The following is a 20,629-nucleotide window of genomic DNA, read 5'->3' on the forward strand; positions in this document are numbered from 1 at the left end:
AAAAAAATTCTCCCCTCAAAGTTGTTTGTGCTCCTTCAACCGCGAGACGTCGAGCGCCGAGTGCTAAGCGATCTCAAAACTCTCGCCTTTGTATGTATAAACCTCACAAATTAACTTCAAACGTGGCTCCGTCGATCTAAGGTGAAACGCGACAACTCGTAGGAAATTTTTGAAGAAAAGAAAAGAAAAGAAAAAAAAATAATAAGTAGGAGGGAAAAAAAAATGGAGGAAAGGTAGACGAGCGAAATTTGTACGGATATAAATTAGTCGGTCGAAAGATGATGATTTGTGGATAAAGTTCGGAAGATTTTTGGTCGAGTTCGATCCTCGTCACGATTATTTTATATATATATATATATATATATATATATATATATATATATATATACGCGCGGTGCCTATAGTTGAAAATTTTTATTCCATCAGCGGCGGAAGTTCGCCTCTCAAAGCTCAACGGTCTTGAAAGTTATCCTCTCGACGCTATAGTAAATAACGAAGGAGTCGAGCGCTCCGGTGTGACCTCTTTTCTTCGTTCGAACTTGGGAAAATAATTCTCATTCATATTTTGACAAGATCCTCTCACCCAGGCAGACCGGAGATCGCAGTTAGTCGAGGAGATAAAATTGCATCGCAGGAATTTCCGAGAAATTTTTATTATCAAATTAACGTCAGGCAACGCTCAACCAGACGCGTGCACGAATAGACGGAATACATGGAATGTATGGAAACTCGCAGGTGTGTTAAAAAAGTAGAAAAAGGACGGAAAAATCGTTACTCGCGTGGCGAACGACTTCCGCGACGAGTTTCGCGACGAAAATTAATCCGTGGAAACGATTGCGAAAAAAAATTCCCCCGAATCGATCAGAAGAGAGTAGAAAAGAAAAGAAAAGAAAAGAAAAGAAAATAAAAGAAAAGAACGAAGTCGGGGTTAACGACACGTCGTTCGCGGGATACCCCGACTGTGTAGTAAATTTTTATCTCGACTTAGAAAGAAACTAGACGTTCAGCGCGTTTGTAGTTTCGAAGCGTCTAGATATGTACCTACAAGTAGGTTCGGGTGTTCACCGGAGGTATCCGGGAAGCCCTGGCCAGCCGAGACAATAGAGGACCGTTAGACGTTGCTTCGAAGGGAGTCTTAGAAGTGAAAGAGAACTGGTTGTGAAGTGAAGTTCTTCTTCGCGGGGCGGGGGGGGGGGGGGGGCGGGGGGGAGGCGAGAAGCGAGGAATGCGTCCTCTCGGACGGCGGCGATGATCGTCTCGGAACTCGGACCTCTTCGTTTACCGGGGCTGCACCGCAACGAGATCGGGCGCAAGAACCTTCGGGAATACGAGGGACCTCGCCGCCTCGTCCTCTTTGCCTGCGACTCTACCTTCCTTCTTCTTCTTCTCCTGCCGCCCGAGCCGGCGATGCGGCTTCCAGCTCTCCGGACGATCCCTAACAAAGACGCCGAGGAAATACGCGGAGAGAGAGAGAGAGACTGACGAAAATACGGAGAAACGACGATAAGATTCGGGGGAATAATTAGCCGATAAGATTCGCTCGAGGATCGGTAAAAAAAAAAAAAAAAAATAGAAGGCGATTCGGGAAAAGTTTATTTACATCGGCGTTGGTTTTACCGTTTCGCGTCGACCGTTCTCCGATTCGCAGAGGGGAACAAAAGGAGGGTATATCGAAGAAAATTGGATCCGAACTCGCGTTGCGTCTAGACTGAAAGATGGATGAGACTCGAGTGAATATATAATCCACATATTGCACGCAAACTATACGTACGTCGTCAAGGTTCGTTTCAGCGAGATGCAAGTATTTTATTGTCTGACGCATTGAAAAACAGGCATATTTATTTCACGACGAACGTATATAATAGCGAGCGCTTATTTTCATCGACCGTCGATTTCTCGGAGACGACGGTAAAGGTGATCGTACGTACGTTGGGTACCTAGGGGTACGTAACCTACCCGATCGACTGACTTTTTTTTCCTTCGTCCTCTTCTTCTTCTTTTTTCCCATCTTTTTTCACTCCTCGTCGCAACGCTTTCGCGTATCCCGAGGACGAACGTCTCTCGTCACTTCGAACGTCAAAATTACGAGCGACAAAAAAACTATCTCAATCTCAATCAAACGCGCGAAACGGCTTCAACGTCCTTCTCAATTTCCTCCGCGTGAAAATTCGTCGCAGGACAGGAACTGCGCGTTTATCTTCGGTGGATTTAGACGATCCTGAACTGCGGGAAAACCGGTAGAGGCGCGTGTTCGTTCCCCTCGTCCGCAGGACGCGGTGTCGCGCCTGTATTATATATATATGGTGTACCTCGTATACCTGACCGTATACCTAGATGTGTACACGTAGTCGAGATTTGAACTGCAATGCAGTGTGCCACGCGGCAACCCTTCGTAATAAATCTTGGCCCGTACACATATAAATTTAATATACCTATACGCGCGCCCTTTGGGTCGTACGTGTGCGACGTACGTACTTTGTATGTACGGCGAACACGGGCGAAGACGTCGCGACGGTGAACGATATCCTCCTTGCTCTCAGCTCTGAGAATGCGCCACCGCACCGCGAATGCACCGCCGCACCGCAAAAAATGTATACGAGGGATATTTTTTCACGCTGAAAATTTCGCATTCACCGGACTCCGGGGGGCGCGCGCGTGTTACTCTCGCGAAGTGCGAAATACGCGGCGTCGGTCGCCGCCGTTTTGTAGATGCGCGACAGAAAAGTCGAGGGAAACGATGCATATGCTGATCGTAGTCCTCGTAAAATGCATCTCATGTATTTATTCATTGGTATGATCTTGTGTAGCGAAATATTGTGTGCGCGCGCGAGTATGCGACGTGTAACACAAGTTTACCGGGGGAGGGGGGGGGGAGGAGGGAGACATGCACGTGTTACGTATGAGCCCGCACTCGAGAGTGTGAAATGTGATCGGGGAATAGAAAAATAGACGAACTAAGGCACCCGATGTGTGTAAGGCGCCTAATGGGGAACGGAATAACGAACTGGTTATCGACGTCACGCTGGGGGCTCGAAAAATGAATCGAAAGTTTCTGGAAAAGTGGGGAAAAAGGACGGATAATAAGAGAAGACTCCGCACCGTGCGTGGAGGGTGACCGTTTGCCTCGAGAAACATCTGCGGATGCTGCAGCGACGAGCCTTGACCCAGTGACTATTTTCATTGGTGATATTGTCGCGAGACTCGCGTCGGATTTTATATGACGTACCCTTGTCGAGATGCGAAATCGGAATCGACGGTACAACGATTGCCTCACGACGCGGCGTTTGTTAGAAAATTTTTGAACCAGATTACGATGTATAAAAAAAGAAAAGATGAAAATCGACGAAACGCCCGAACCGAGGCGTACGTAACGCACCTTTGCAGAACGCGGTGCAATAATCGGTTATATTCACCAATGGCGAATCTGAGTAGCCGCCTGATCCTCACAACGCGTCGGTATCCTTAATAAGCCGAGATAGGTATAGGTATACGTGTGACGTAGACGGGATCAAATAAGGCCACCACGTATAAACTTCGCCGTACGAAGAAACTCCGCAACGCGGTGGGACGTTGAAAATCTTATTGAACAGCTCGGATGTAACTACTAGCGTAATTATGAATTACGTCATCTAAACTTTTGCCATTAATTATTATATCTCTCTCACGGGCAAATATCCAACGCTCCGAATACCCCCTGGGACACCGTAAATTAACGATAGCGAACCAACCCGGCCCAGGCCCATGCCAGTTACCGTATATCACCACGTACAGAGTAGATCCCGTCGGTTCGTGAGAATCCTTGGGAAAATAATCCCCATGTTACATCGTTTGGCCTGAGTTTTTTCTTCCTCCTCACGATTTTTTCTCCGTTTGAAAAAAAATAAAAAAATAAAAAAAAGCAGCGGGCGTCACCCGACTTTGACATTTTTTCGAGATTGAAAACCGCTTTTGATTATTGTTGCATTGGCCTACGGTAACCGGTTATTTTTTCAGGGGCAGATCGACGACATTTTCTTCCTTCTGTTTTTTTTTTTTTTTTTCTCTCCTACGACAGGACTTCCGCTCAAATTTTTTACCGCGACTGAGGCTCACGGTCACATAGGTAATGTTTGCGACCGTTTTAGTCAGGCGCGCGGTGTTGAAAAATGGTGTTTTTTAAACAATTTTATTTTATTTTTATTTTTTTCTGCAAATCCGCCAATCGTCAAAACCGCCCAGATGTTGTTCGATCCGACGCTCTTATACGTGTACGCTAGCCAACCGTCTATTTATAGCGTATTGCCGAAGGTCAGTTGCTACGATTTCGCGCTTCATTTCACTAAACTCCGTCCAGATATACTTACGTCAGACGGAGAGAAACTTCCATCGTCTGCGGTACGACGACGACGACGCGAATTCAACGATCACTCGAGAGCGGTTGCCCGAATTTCTTTTTTTCTTCGTTTTTTTTTCCCGTCAACGTTTACCCCTCCCCCCCACCGGGGTATCGCAATATCTGCATAGCGACTTCGTTACGCAGTCGATTTATTTGACTTGATTTTTTCGTTCAATTTTTTTCCGGATCGCTCGACGGAATCGGCGATCCGAGGTCGCTTCGAAACTTCAAGTTTCGCGTCAATTTGTCGCACGTAGCGACACGAGGGGATCGGGCGACGCGACGGGTTGAGAAAACCGCGAACTTACCGTTCGCCGCGGTCGGTTTTGAAAGGGCGAATAAGGAGAGAAAGAGATAAGAATCTCGTTGTTCCGCCTGCACCGTAAAAAAACTTGCGACTTCCAGAAGTGGTTGACCCTGACTACCGCCGCGGTTACCGGCTACTAACTCGAGTATCTAGACGTCACTCCGATCCGACTTACAAACGCGCTCCGCGACGACGACGACGCGCGGGAGAAATGCGGATTCAGTCGTATATATGCAGTTTTGAAAATTTTGAAAAATTTACAATCGACGACGCTCCACGACGTATCGTTACATCGTCGTTCGATCGCGGGCTCTGGAAATCACGAAGATATTTAATTACCATTTAATCGAATTCGCGAACGGTCTTCGTTCGTCTCCATTACTTTTTTATCATTTGTTTATCACGATCGTCAACGTCGTCTCCGTTCGTTTCTTCGTACAGCGGCGAGAGATGTACCCGAGCCTCGGAATGGGTCTGAAACTGTTCAACTGACGACAACGTCTGCCGCCACGAACAAGATGGAGCCCCGTATCAAGAGTTCGTTGATCTTCCGGTTGGAAGATTTTTTTGATTGAATTAATTTTTTTTTTTTTTTTTTTCTTCCCACCGCAAAATCGTTTCGACACTTCGATTCTTCGGCTCGGTCGACGAGGTCCCCAGACGCTCCTCCACATCCCCGCCAATTAATTCAACAACGAAGTAATCGGTAACCTATACGCGCGCAACGAACGGCCCTAATTGTAGAAAAACGGAACTCGACTCGTTACATGTGTTAAATGTGCGTACAACCGTACGCGTGTACGAGGAAACGAGTCTTCGGGTCGAGTCCAACTAGGGTCAGAGGTGGGACGTGCTTTCGCAACTTTATTAATAGGCGTACCCATTTACACGGGTACCCGTGCCGAGTTTGCCACGCGGAACGAGCGGATTCTTTTTCTCAATTAACGATTTTTGAAAATCGTACGAACGGACGAAATTGTCGCTAGCTCGTGCGCTTGTGGGCGACGTAGAAAAAAAAAAAACGTTGTAAATTTCCGAGCTCCGAACAATTAGAGATACCCGAGAGAGAGAGAGTGTGTATCCCGGCGGAGTAGGCATCAACGGAATATCTCGTTCAATTAAGACTGATTTAATGTTACGGTATTACGTCAGCCCATTCAACGCCTCGTATAAATGCGAAAAACAAGAACGAGAACGAAAAACAAATGGCCTTTCAACGTTTCGCTCAAAATAGTTTCCATAGATATCGTCAAAAACGATGATCGTATACATGTATAGAAAAGAGTTTTTTCGATTCGTCGCCAATCGAAGTCGGTGCTCGCCACCGGGTCGCGTAAGAGTCAATCTCCCCTCACTTTTTTTTTTCTTTTTCTTCACCTCGTGCGGTTTCCGGTTCGCTGCTAGAGACCGGAACCACGCGCGGTATAACCATAAAAAAAGGAATAGGTCCGGTTCGCCGGTCGTCGGGAGCCGGGGTTACTTCCACCTCGTCCACTTTTCGTACTCCGATACGATTTTTCCGTTGAAAAGTGGTCGGCTCCGTCGACCGGGAAAAAGAAAAAAAAAAAAAAAAAAAAAAAAAAAACAACCGGGAGCTTCGTTATTTCATCGGCGAAATCATCGCCCCGTGATCCCCCGCTGCCTCACGTCGCTCTCGACGGCGCCGAGTGTGCATGCCGAACGTGAGCCAGCCGCGTACGACTAACGTGAGTACGGAGACGGACTCCTGCTCGACCTTCGGTCAATTATCAATGACCGCATGCTACTCTTTCTCGTCCGAGAGAACGATGAATCACTCGATATTCCCAGCGAGAGTAAGAGTGCAACGCGTTCGACGTTGAACGCATTCGGTCTTCCAATTTTTCGTCGACTTTTCGCCGACCTTTTGGAAATCACGTTTCGAGTCCAGGGTGGGCGAAAGAATGTCAAGGTCGAAGCGGTCCTCTTCGCGCTCGGATGTGATTCGCTTCGACGTCGGAATTCGTCGTACATGCGTACGATTTTTGGGAACGGAAAGGCGAGAGAAGGAAAAAAACACCGCGAGAATTACGCGTGCGAATATGGAAAAAATAATAATTGACTGGAATATCGTCGGGCTCGCGATCGGTGCGATAGCCGGGCGCCCTTGGTCGTGCGCGATTATAATTATGGTCAGTGTAGTGTATTCGTCGTGATTAACGACTCGTGCGAGTTATACGGTAGATCCGATGACGTCAGGTTACGCGCTACTACCGGAGTACGAGGATCGTGGCGAACGTTTGCACGGCAGTGTGCCGAGAAACGCGTAAACCGCGCGCATGGAAAATCGCGTACTCGTGTACTCCACTCGCCGCGGAGCGGCAAGATTTATATATAGAAGGTTGTTAGGATCAGTCCGGGTCAGCGCACCTTGCATTAGCCACGCACCAACTACTCGTCTCCGGGTACCCGCTTTTAGCGCGGCAATTCGCGGACTTCCGGTCCCCCTCCCCCCCGGGCATCCATCGGGCATTATTTCACACAATTATACCGTACGTGTGCGTAAGACGCGATATCCGTGTCGATAGGCAAATCCCTTGCCCGGAAAGGTGGGGCGCGAGGGAAGGAAGAGGATCGGATTAATTTCGTTGATTAATTTTTCGTACAAAAATTAAGTAGCCGGCGCATCGAGGGATTAATGGAGGGGTACGAGAGCGCGCGAGAATTAATTTTTTGCACCGTAAGAAGTTGTTGGGCCCGGGTTAAGAGATTCCGTTCGGGGGGATGAGAAATTACATGCTCGTGAGCGGAAACGGTGATTTATGAGATTTTAATGACGTGCACAGCAGATCGCTAATTCGAATCGCCGCGCGTTCATTTTAATCTGAGGATTGGAAAAAATTCAAACTAGACAAACGCCGGGCTCCTGTTACTCGCTGTTTTTTCTTCTTCTTTCTTTCTTTTTTTTTCTCTCTCTTTCAACTACAGTTGTACGCGTAGGTGAGTTCCAGCGACACGACACGCGACGAAATAAAAATTTACGCGATTCAATATACAGCGTTGATACGTCTCTCTAATTAAGATTCCTCATTTAATTATCATTCTTATTTTCTAATCTTAAATTCAGATGTCCGTCGTCACTGTATATAAGTGGCGATGTCTCAATTAGTTAAAACGGTCTGTCTATACCTCTTTTGGTTCAATGACGATTTAGGAAAATTTTGCAAGGATTCGGCAAAAATGTTCAATTCAACAAAAAATCGTCAATTCTCAAACCGAGCAAATATATAACAGCCATCTTATCTTTCACCCGTCAGTTCGATCGTTGCCTCTTTTTCCTTTCAAGTTCAACCTGACCAATATTGTCTCAAGATCTGAAAAACTCGAATCACGCGTCTCGTCGGAACGCCGAGTATGTAATAATCGCTAACCCTCCGCGTATCTCGGGGGGGGGGGGGGGGGGGGGGTGTTTATATCTCCTTTTTAATCACACTTTTCCGCGGTGGTTGCCAGCGCTAAGTTTTCATCTGTACAGGGAGAGTGACTCGTTTCGTCGTCGTCGTTCAAACTTCCCATCTCTTTAGCTCGTTTCTCTCATCTCCCTGCCCGCAGTCCGGGGGTCGTGATTAAACGATTAAGATATTTTTTTTTTTTGTTCCCTTTTTTCTCTTTTTTTTTCCCACAAGTCCGCGAGTCCCTTCTCCCGCGCAGCCGTTGCTCTTGATCACGTCATACGCCGTGGGCGTCGTCTACGGTAATTCGCCTTGGCTTTCACAATTGCCTAGTCGGATAATTACGAAGAATTTCATACCGAGCTCGCGGTTAACGAACGTACAAATTATCTCTATATATATATATACGGGTATCGTAAGTCACAGCTAACAGCGTCTCGCCGCGGATATTGATATTATCTGATTAAAAGATTCAAGTGGAAGTTTACACGAACAGAGAAAGAGATACGTTGCACGGAGCTCGTTGAAATTGATTTTGTTAAAGAGAAGAAGAACAAAAAAAAAAAACATCGACCACCACCCCCGTTCCCGAATTAATTGGAAGATGTTTGTAATCGATAATTTTGCGGAAGGGGGGGCGGGGGGATGAAGTGGTTCAGCGAAGTTCCGGATGACCGTCTCGATCGTTAAATTATTCGATAAACATGTGCGTGATGTATATTCGTTTTGTCGGGACATCGAAGACGATCTCTTCTTACCTGTGTATTACATGTATAAATGAAATTCCACATTTGCATATCGGGCAAAATTTGAATTGAATTGTTCGAGCGGAGGAATATTTTCAACGAGAGTTTGAGGGCGGGCTCGTTTCGTTCACCGAGTGAATGCGAAAGGTTCATTAAATGTGCAGTTGCGACTCGACTCGATTCGACTCGAGTCCCGCGCCGGCCCCTTTTTCGCCGCCAAAATTTTGCGAGAGCCGCAAACCGCGCGCGCCCGCGCGCGCGCAAACAACAACCGTGTCGTGCAAATTATACTTAATTGTCGAGTGGGCGGATAATTAAAACGGTCTCTTTTGTCTTCTCGAAAAGCCCCGTAGCAGCGCGTCTTTCGCGCTGGGAAACCTGATGGCGTCAGATCTCAAGACGTCGCGTCGCGTTCCCGCTGTGGATTGCGGAAAATAGAGGAAAACGACGCTCGTCGCACGACGGATGAAATTTGGCGGAAAATAGTACAGTTTCCTTATTTCACTCGGATTTACAAACGAAAAATGATTACCTGTACTGCGGAGCCCTTCTCTATCGATACATCCGTCCCACCGTCGATCAGCACTTCCGATCCTGCGAGAAGGAAAAAAAATAATTAGGCTTCCTCATTTTGAATATTCATCCTTTCTTTCCCCTCCCGTTATTTTATGTTTTCGAGGAAAATAATCGTCCGATGAAAATCAACGATCGAGTATAACGGTGAAAATAGCTCTTGAGATTCTGCCGTGTAATTTCTCCCGGCAATTTGAAGTTTGTTGCGTCGACTCGATACCAGTTTTAACTTTTAGTTTTATCTCCGTCGCAATCATCCCGCCAATAACAATAACCCTCCGAGATACCGTACCCGGTTGCAGAGCTTTCCAAAGTGGCTGCATTCTACGTTTTTGAGCAAAATTCTCAGCGATTAAAACGAACCGCTTACCTGACTAGGCGGATTCCACGTTTTACTGGCGCGCGTAAACTCCGTTGGCGAATTAACATTTTCAACCGGCGGTACAATTTCCCTAGAAACTAGAGCAGGCGTCTATATTTTTTCCCCGTCAGGCGTACAATTGGTTTCAATAAAATTCTAATTAATTCGTCGTTCGTTGCGTCCAGGTAATTTTTTCATCTTCGGGGCGCTTCGAGTCTCGGTAATCACCTCGCATATCGCGAGAGAGCTGGATATTCATCGATCGAAATTCAATGAGACTACGTCGGATCAGTCGATATCCATATTTACGAAGATGTATCGCCATTGATTTCTATTTTTCGACACCGAAGGCCGATTCTATAGAGCAACACCGGAGGTCGACGATATTTGAAAATTTTGGAAGCTGTGACGTCCGCTTGCACGCATATTAAACAACGTGATACATCCTAACCGACTTCCGGTCTACATGGCGGGCGGACGACAAATCGAAAAAAAAAAAAATAGAAGTTTGGTATAATTTATTCAATTTATGCAATCCGTATTCAACTTCCACTGTGACGAGGCTATTAATTTTTTTCTACGCGAGAAACGTTGCGCGAATAATTATAACAGAAATCGATCAAATCGTGATCACAATCGGTTCTCGCATATACATTATAATACGCGATAAGGATATGTCGCGTGAATTTTTTATCCGGAAATTCGATCTATACTCTAACGCTTCCGAGTAGATCCCTTGCCGGATGAATATATATATGTATATTACATACGTGTGCACGGTCTAAAAAGAAGCAGCAAAACAGGAGAAACTGCGAAGATTAGCTCTGTGGGGAATAAATCAGTTATAACATGATGCCGATCAACGATACTTCAGTAGCATGAAAAAAACGCATCACATTCAGCTCACAATAATTTCCAATTGAATTTTTTGCACCAGTTTTTCTCCAAATAGCGCCGTAGCGTGCGGAGCTCAAAAGCCCTTTTTGATCTAATCCATATAATTTCTATACCGATTCTCCAGCGATTCAATGGCGAAAAAATCCATTCATTTTTTTCACAATTTTCTCTATACGGCCAAAGTGAGGCTTTTTTTCCTACGAGAAATGACGAAACTTTCTGGTATCGAAGCGCTTCCCTACAGTCAGCTGTGTAATTTATCTACCTGACAAATTGCTGCGCGTTTCACAGCTTGTGGACAAGATATTATTTTTTATTTCTTTCGTTTTTTCATTTTTTGTTCATCTCTATTTTTTTTTTTTTTTTTTCTACCCTTTCGCAGGGAAGGTTTATTTGGAGCGGGATGAATGGGCGGAAAAGGATCAATTGATAAACGTTGAATGGGTTAGTTTTTTTTTTTTTCCCCGGTTTTTTTTTTTTTTCGTTCGTTCATTCAAATATCTCTCCATCGGTAATCGAGTTGGTTTCAACTTTGGAAAAGATGAATGGCGTCGGGGTGGGTGCCGGGATATCATGGTGGGGCGAACTCGAGTACACGTACTGCCCGAAACTTGTAAAAAAAAATGAAAAAAGATGAACGCAAGTCTAATGATCATCGAAATCGTTTGTCATATTTTCCGAGGCGTTAGAAATGAGAACGAGTCACCGAATATATATAAATAATATATATATACGTACGTAAGTACATGTACATATAATACGTATACATAATTATATGGCCGAGCAATGCGGAAGCCTTGAAATTACAACAAGATGGCCGCGGGCAAAGGAAACTATAAATATAACGAGCATCAAACGAACCATTCCGAGTAAAATCTTCTCGTTGTTTCCGCTACCGAGGAAAAGCTCTATTAAATTCGGCTCAAAGAAAACCGCGCTTTCGAGCTTTAAAACAACCGAATAATAATTTTTTATACCTAAAACTATTTGAAGGCAGCGAACCGCGGATGAATTCGAGCACTCGAAGACTGCTTTTTATGCAGAGTCGTGTAAAAGTTTGTGCGAAATTTTCAAAATTTTGAAAAGCAAAGGACTTTCGATCATACGACATCGGGATCTGTGTGTAGATTTGCAGTCGGGGGCTGCTGAGAACTGAAATTACCCGCCAGCAAAATCGAAAACTTGTACGAACAGAAACATGTCCCAGTTCGGCGAGACTACCCCACGTTGTAATAAATATATTTATACGAAACGTGAAAACCGCAAAACGGGCCTGTGCAGATACTTAGTCTACTTCAGCGTTGTGTCACGATCAGATATCTGTGTCAGCTGACAGAAGAAAAAGGCGAGATGAACGCCAAGCGCCGAGGGCATTCGCCGTGTTACGTAACCGTGCGATGATGATTGCGGACGAAAGAAAAGAATAAAAAAGGAAAATAAGAAGAAAAAAAAATAAAAAAAAAAATATCGAAAGAAAAAATCGACAAAAATTTCACGAGAGAAGCTCCGGAGGTTGTTCGTCGGATACATTCCGTGCAGCTATCGTTAATTCGAATAATTATCCGTGTCTCGGTCCCAAGGGGATTTCCCCCTTTTGTGGAAAGAACGGAAATACAAAGGGGACTTTTGTTCAGCTTCGCGGTTTTGCAACGAATTGATTTTATTTCAGAAGACCGCCGCGTCGACGATAAGAGAAGCGAACGAGACTTTCGGTATCTCCGCGCAACTGCGGTGGTGAATTTTTCCGTCGATTCCGCGGTTCGAATATCTCGTGTATATTTTTTCACAGCAGCGAAACGAGTTCGTGAATTTTGACGAACCAATTAAAATAGGGCGAAAAATAATTTCGTCTTAATTCGGGTCGGGTGAAAAGGGGTAAATGAATAATGGAATTTTCATTGAGTGGTCCGAGAAACGGACGTCCACCTTACGTGCTCTTATGCGTACGGGTGTCTGGAACACGTGTATGATCGAGTGTTGGAATATATGAAATAAATTTACGTCCTGCAGTGAGTTACACCATTTCATCGATTTGAAAATCAAATTACTAAAACTGGCTGACGCGACGCGCCGCAACGCAGGCTCTGGGCTACCTTGACGATAACCCACATTCACCGAGTTAAAAACAAAAGGCGAAAGGCACAAGTCACCAGACACTGCCTCTGTAACAATTTGCAATTCAGATGGTGGAAAAAACTTTTAAAACTAAATCGAACCTAACGAATGACCGGATCACATCTGTTATCGGGAGGTCGAATACCCTCTCAATTCAGACGGTTAAATGGACCAGATTCTGGGCGGAACTTACCAAACACTCACGAGTCTCGAATAAATTCCGACCGTTCGATAGATGCCGAATATTTTTCACGTGCGCTTATCTAATTCCACATCATTTTTTAAAGGGATCAAGCGTTGCGCCAGCTTCTCGAGACCGCCGATATTTTCGCCTCGTCGGTTTTTCAATCGGCTCGTGATTTTTACCGTAGGCGAAACCGAAGAAAATAATAAAGTTTCGTTTCGAAAAATTCGAGCGTTTCTAACGTTTCTTGATGGAATGAATCTTTGTCACGATCGGCATGCATCGGGAGGGCGTGGACTCGAAATTCGTCGAGGTCATTTCAAGGTCGCGAGCCAACTTTCGGGGGATTCGTCGAAAAACTATCGGTAATCGCTGGCGTTCCTTCGGTATACGACGGGTCGGGAAATTCGCTGGGTGGTCGTGACATCAATTTTTCGAAGAAAAGACCGGCTGCCCGCCAACTGTGGCATGCCTGCTCTCCTGAGATACGCCACTGGACCGATATCACCGCCAACGAGTGATCCCAAAGTCCCAGCAGTCTCAAGTTCTTTTTTAAACTGTCCGAAAAGAACAACGGATCCCCGTCCCTTCACCACCTCGATTTCTACAACCGAAATCTTTGGCGGGTTATTGAATCCGTCGGCTGTTTTCACTTGCATATTCGAGTACAAGCTGCACCGTTGTATCACTGAAATATCGTTACGCCGACATCGACTCCTTCTGCATGTGACGTGAACGTTATTTCGTGTCATTCGTTTCAAAATATTGACAACCAGATGAGGAGGTATCGCACCCTCCTGAATTTTCATCGAAAATCAATCGACGGAAGTTTGGTGTATTCTCAAAATATACAGCTCCTGATGCGGGGCAAACATTAATAGGGGTTTTGAAAAGTTGAATACACATCGGCCGAGAAAAGTTTCTTGATTCAAAGTCAGAATTTTGATACTTCGGAGGATCTCAACGCCCACATCACAAAGCAAATACATTAATGTTCGCCAAGTTTGCGTGACCTCGTACGTCGCTCATGTTCTAATAATTTCTTTTCTTAAGAGCCTTAGAAAATTAGCATTAAACTTTTAACGTTCCTAAGAGATCTTCTACACGTGATTGTAAAACTTTGGATCTTTCTAAGATTTCATCAGTCGCATCTATTCACGTTTAAAAGAAATCTTTTCAAATTTCTTTTCAAAAAGATCCGCACCTGCGACTTATGTACGTACTCAAGAGTGTTTTCAACCATTCCTAGCACTCTCTAACTAACGCGCCTCATCTCATAATATAATACGAATATGCGCCACACATTTTGAAACCGCGCAAGCCGAGCTTTATAATTTTAACGATGACGGTAACGAATTCTTAAAAATGAGATTTACTGCTGAAGAGATTCGTTGAAAACCGAGAAATGAAAGAAAAAGATAAATTCTCCAAGTTTTACAACCCAATTCTTTTACCGATCAATATTTTTAGGAAGACGAAAAAAAAAAGAAGAAAAGAAATTACTTTTGATTCACATGTACTCAAAATCTCGAGTGTAGAGATATTTTTTTTCCCCAAACGATTCGAGGAAATTTCAGAAATCGATATTGTTGGGTATCCATTCGATGAACGAGTCAATTGCAGCTTAACATCTCTGGAGAGATCAAAGGTCTTCTGATCGTAGGCGAAAAAAGCGCGGCGCTTCAGGATGACGAGATTTAATCAAACGCTCTTTCGAGTGTGTATACCTTATTAGAGGAGACTGACTCTCGAAAAAGTGCAAATCTGTAAGAAATTTTTCGGCGTCATCGATCGCAGGGGAACTTCTGGTGGGAAAAAAAGGAGAATATTGAAACTGGAAAGAAATTATTCACTTTCGGAGCACGCATACAATATTATGCCTAATATAAACCCCGGTGAACGATTGCGATACAATTATCCAAACGAGCTTTTCAAAATCGAGGGTAGCGCGAGAACGTCGGAGTTGAAAACGGGAGAATATAAAAAAAACGAAATTATCGCGTTCGTGACCTACAATTTGGTTTTACGAAATGGGTATGAAAAAAAAAAAAAAAAAAATGAAAAAGAGAGAGGGAGATAAAAACGAAAATAAAAATATTCCACGGAAATTGTGATTCCCGAAACACGGTAACCCTTTTCAATTTAAAATACAATTAGCAGTGCAAATGGGTAGTACCGAGGACCACTCCGCAGTTACGTGGGGGTTCGTGGGCGGCTGTAAATAGGGTGGGCACTTAATGAATACTGCGCATTAATCAAAACTCGCTTCAATAGTGTTTGAAGTTATAGGAAAAAATCGACGAACTTATTTTTCATTTTTTTTTTTTTTCGTGTTCCTTCTCTTCCTCTACGGTACGTACAATACCGGTAGGCGTCTGAATGCAGACGTAGACGTGTAACGATACGATCGTGCGTCAATTTTTTCAAAGAGTTCAAAAAAAGAGTCTACGAGTAAGTTCTAGAGTAGACAAAAAAAAAAAAAACTGTGATGGTACGACAAAACAAAATTGATGGCACGATCCGTGGCGTATCTCGATTTGAGTTCGAAAGAAAAAAAAAACAGAAAAATAGAAATAGGAAAGAACTTTAATGAGCCGAATTAATAAATCACTCGAGTTTTTTTTCCTCAAACCAATTGACGCACATTAACATCGATCGGATGGTTCGAAATAGGCAATAACGGACGAAACGTTTTTCATATGGGTAAAATTAAAGTCCGATTATCTCGATTGGCTCGTTGTATAATAAAATCGCGATGAACGGTCGCGGGAATATGTATGAGCAAAAATTGAAGCGCAAATTGAACCTCGGTACTTGAAAAAAATTTTCGGGTGAAAGTTTCGCCCGCGAATTATCACGCATTTATATACGGTCTCTCATCGTGGAGCTATAAGTATGCGTTTCGATCGTTGTCGATCCTTTTTTACTTTCGCGTTTAATGTTTTTAGAACTAGTTTCGCCTCTCGCTACACCCGGCTTGTCACACGTTACAATCGCATGATGGGTACGTTGTCGACTCGGGTTCTGACTCACGTTATTAAACGCCGTGCAATAAAGATAATTGCGGCTAATATTAGCTTTCGGAAAAGACAAGATCGGAGTTAAAATTGAAACGATGCAGCGAGAAGCGCGTTGAAACGAGAACGAGCATATAAAGCCAAAGCCCCCCCCCCCCCCTTCGAGTCATCGGACTCTCGTGAGAAGTAGGTACCATTCTTCTCTTCACTTTACCTTCGCACACATAATGTCCTTCGTACCGCGGTCGAGTATAATCGTTAAAACTGTCAAGACGGTTGACCGTAAAAAGAGTGAACTGAGAAGTTTCTCCCTCCCTTCGATCATTTTCTTCTTATTTTTTCCTCCTTTTTGCTCTTTTTACTTCGTTTTTTTCTTTTTTCTTTTTTTTTTGTCACCGCGTGTATATAAGTATACATGTCATCATCAGTTGCAGTTAGAAACGGATAAAATTAGTCACTGTCCAGGTTAAATGGCGTCGGAGCATCTGAGAAACGGGTCCTTTATGAGGATGATGTGGAAGAAAAAAAAAAAAAACTGAAGAAAAAACTCTCGAGAAAAAACTAGACAAGCTGTTTCTTGCCGTGGATCACGCGGGAATAATAATGGTTGGGTAGGTTGATACGTATGGCAAAAATTATTATATGATAACCCTATCATTTTTCTTTGATATGTAGAAGAGGTCAAAAAAAAAAAAAAAATTGACTCTTTTGTACCGGTGTCTGGAAAAAAATTCCAGGGTGTCGAATAGAGAAAAGTTTACCTTAAAATCTTTGACGGAGGTTGAAACGAGCTCCAAAAATTTTGAGAAAAAGAATCCCCAATTTTTGGACAGAAAAAAGCACCTACGATCCCGCCTGTAGATTATCTTCTAAATTGTTACGACTCTCGCGTATACCAGTCGAGGGATTATGGAACATCGACGAAAACTAATCGTGGAGCAATGAAATCGGTGTGCCTGACGTGAACTTAGTTTGTTACTTTTAATTATATGTAAGGCGTGTATGCAACCTCAGTGGAATAGAGCAGCAGCTTTGGCAAAGTTGCAGGTGGGCGGCACGTGTTCTCATGAGTGTCGAGGTGAGGTTTCGCCATATAGGTTGGTGTACAGGTACGAGCCTTGTCGCTGGATAGTTAGTTGATCGAAACCGATATTTTCAGCTTGACTTTCTCTCCGCTGCAACGGTTTATATAAAATTGCGCAATGCATTCATCGCGAATACTATGGGTGGCGGATATTTGCGGGGAAGCGAATCTCGTGCGGACGATAAATTATTTTTTTTCTCTTTGTCTTTTTAAAAGCGATATCGTTTGCCCGTGAGAATCAAGCGAACGATTTCACCAGATTCGTTATACAGACTCGCGAGATTCGCCCAGACTGTCTCGATTAAGTTCCGTCAGGTAGAGAATGCAGGGTGAGGTCAGTATTTTTTTTTTTTCTTCTTTGATTTTTATTTTCAACGTTTGCGAACTGTCGCAAATTATTGCGGCCCACCGGTGGCGATATGTCTTCTCCCTTGTTTTTTTGGAAGAATTAAAAATCGGCTAAAAATGAATAAACCGGGAGATCAGTCGTCCGATTTTTCGGAGGTAAAAAAACAACGATCCATTTCATGATCCAGCATATCGCTGGAATTGAAAAGAAGCTTGCAGCTTAAGTTTAAATACCGAAATAATAATATTTTGCAAAAGCTACGGCAGCTTTTACCGGTAAAACTAAGCCACTTTTCATAATTGAAGTTAACTCCTCTTCGCGTCCGTTCATATTCAGCATTAACAGCGGAATATTCGTATCTTCGCGAAGTTTAAACTCCGGTTTTATACAACACAAAAGTCGGATCTCAAGTCCATTGAGATATTTCGAACAAATTTTTTCGTCCCGTTTCTTTGTTTTTTATTTTTTCTCTCGGTTTATTCTACTTTCGTCGTGCGGTAATGTCGGACGACGTATAGTCACCGCACACGATGCAGAGGCGCTAGATGGAAAATAGATTGCACTCTGAAGGGTGCAAAAAAGGCAGGCAGTTTTCCTCTATCGTCATTTCGGAGCTGTTAAATATCCATAAAGTCTGTACTACCCTAAGAGCTTATGAGAATATCGCGGTTAGCGGATGAAACGCGAAAGAAAAAACAAACAAAAAAAATAAAAAAATAAAAAGAAAGAAAGAGAACAAAAAACGTCGATTGAATCGCTGGGATAATTTTTCGTGCAAACTGCTAAAAGCTACCGGAGCGACGAGATAATTCTCGGTAGTCGCGGGGGACGCGATGGGATTTAATCAGCGTTACTTCCCGGGTAGGACCATCGAGGGCAAAATTTCATCGAAAATTTCGCCTAAAAACAAACAAACAAAGAAGAATACGTTGAAAAAAAGTCACCCGATCTCTTTTTGTATTCATATACGTTTTTGCCTCCTCACCAACGACGACCGAGTTTGTCTACCCGTCCTTATTTCTCGTATATCCCACATATTTTCGGCTTAGGTACAATATATTAGCGTCAACGCCGTATTTTGTGACTGTCAGGATTTATTTTTCACGGGGGTATATTATTATAAGTAGGCGTATCCGTGCAAGCCGGAGGGGTGGGGTGGGGAGGGTTACAAGACGTTGGAATAATTTTATCATACTTTTTCAGTGAAATTAATACAAATGTAGGGAATGTTTTATCACGTCGCGTGTATTATAATAGCCCGCCCGAGCCGCGCCTTTGCGCGGTAATCGTTATTTTTGGCCGGTGAAAAGTTTGACTAATACGTAACCCGTTGTACAGTTCGATTCGTGTAACGCGGTTTACCAGAATTCACAGAACACTCGAGTCTTTTTCACGAGCTATTTCGATTATCGAGATTTTCGGTATTCCGGAAAATCATCGAATAATACAAAAGATGAAAAAAAAAAAGTGGATAAAATTCTTTCCGCCTGATTTCCGTACAGATGAGAGCTGTTCAGATCCCGAGCGATGGAATTACCGAGCGAGGGTAGAAACCCATTAAAATTGATAATCCCATCGGAAGTTGGGGATGGTAATTCTGGCAGTCGATTTTATGAAATCACCATTGATGACATCGGTGCGGTTTCGGTATTAATTTTCGCCCACCTTCGAGTCGGGTAAAGTTATAGGAATGAGGTATTTCGCCCGGAATCAGCCACGCCGTGACCCTGATCGCGTCAATTAATCTCCCGACTTTTCCGAATTTCTTTCTTCGAACGCTATTCTCAGCCGTTTCGAGACTCGAATATTTTCTCCTTTTTTTTTCATTCCGCCAGGAGGTTCGGAAGATTCGTCGAAAATAACCGATAACTACCTACCACCCGCAGTCACTGCGTTGGGATGGCATTTCTTGAAAACGCTAAAAAAAAAGCTTCCCTCAAAGTCCCTCAGGGGGGTGGACTACGAAAAGGCAGAATCCCCCCACTATATCGGTCTTCGAACCGACGTCCTCGGAATAATAATCACGTGAACTAAAAAAGCTTTTCCAAAAATCGAGAGTATTTGGCCACCCTGCCAAATTTTCTCACAAATTCTCCTCGAATTTCGCTTTCTCCGTCGAACGGAGTGGGAGGCGGGCGCAAGAAAATGAGAATGCTTGACAATATTTCGTTAGCCCCTCATCGTCTCCCCGGTTTCGTTTTTTCTCTTCTTATTATTTGTTTGACATATTTCCACCGCGGGAGATGACAGTGGACTACCGGGTAGCTCTTTCAACGTCCTCAGATCTATACTCTCGTCTGTCAGCGGCTCTTCGTCGGCTGTCATTTCGTCGACATCAATTTGTAGCGGGAAAATACCCGCTTCAAGTTTTTAGTCAGCGACTACGTGCTACGTGTAAATGCGTACTTACACGGTATTTGTAGGTAGAGCTCGTTCGATTTTGTGTTCCGTCGGTCGGATCCCGTGGCGGCGAGTCGCGTAGTTCGGGCTGCAGCATCGGCGTAAAGATGCCAGATGCGTGCTTCTGACGGCTATTAATATTTCGGCTATTTTCTGCTCCCAATGTTTACACTCCAGCGCTGCAGTAAAACGGAAGTAGGTAGGTACGCCGATGCAGTAACCTTCGAAAAGAGTTTCGGTATGCGACGCCGCGCGTGCGGAGAAAATTTTTTAGCTGTAGAAAAAAAGCTCGTTTTCCTTCGTTCATTTACACGCCGGATAACCGTCGTTCGATCCGATCGAGAAAATGACGAATATTGCGAATATGAAATTCACGACCTTGCGAGAGGTTCGATAATAATCACACGCCAGCTATTTAAAAGCTCGAGAGTAACTGGGAGGAGGGAATTGAAAGGAGGAGAAGAAAAAATGTTAATCCAATGGGGTTGCGAAGTATATATATATCGGCATCGCGTTCGCTTTGTACTTACTTGAGTTTTCTTAACTTCTCAAACTTTTACCGCGACATCTCTCGATCAATCCCGATGCCGTTATTTAATTAATGTCAATTAAGGTACACCGAATTTTCAGGAAGTTCGACGAGCACAAAGAGGGACGCAATCACGGCTCGTTAGAAGTTCGAAAACAAAGCTAACGTCGTTTGAAAATCGTTATTTTTTGACGGGCCGGTTTCCTCCCACTTCTAGTTCCCTAAGAATATTCGAAGCCGTGAAAACCACGTCACGGACCGTTTTCTTTGATCAGCATCCGT

At 43.9% G+C, this 20,629-nt stretch overlaps 1 protein-coding gene across 1 annotated transcript in view; it reads right to left on the minus strand.

Moving 5' to 3' along the window:
* LOC105684536 (brain tumor protein) overlaps nucleotides 1-20,629 on the minus strand; it is a 114,840-nt gene that overhangs the window by 90,593 nt on the left and 3,618 nt on the right. The window contains exon 2 of the mRNA XM_048656124.1: nucleotides 9,371-9,432. The gene's annotated coding sequence lies outside the window, so the exon portion shown is untranslated. The remainder of the gene's footprint in view (nucleotides 1-9,370; nucleotides 9,433-20,629) is intronic.

Source organism: Athalia rosae, chromosome 5, assembly GCF_917208135.1.
Source record: "Athalia rosae chromosome 5, iyAthRosa1.1, whole genome shotgun sequence".
Taxonomy (NCBI): Eukaryota; Metazoa; Arthropoda; class Insecta; order Hymenoptera; family Athaliidae; genus Athalia; species Athalia rosae.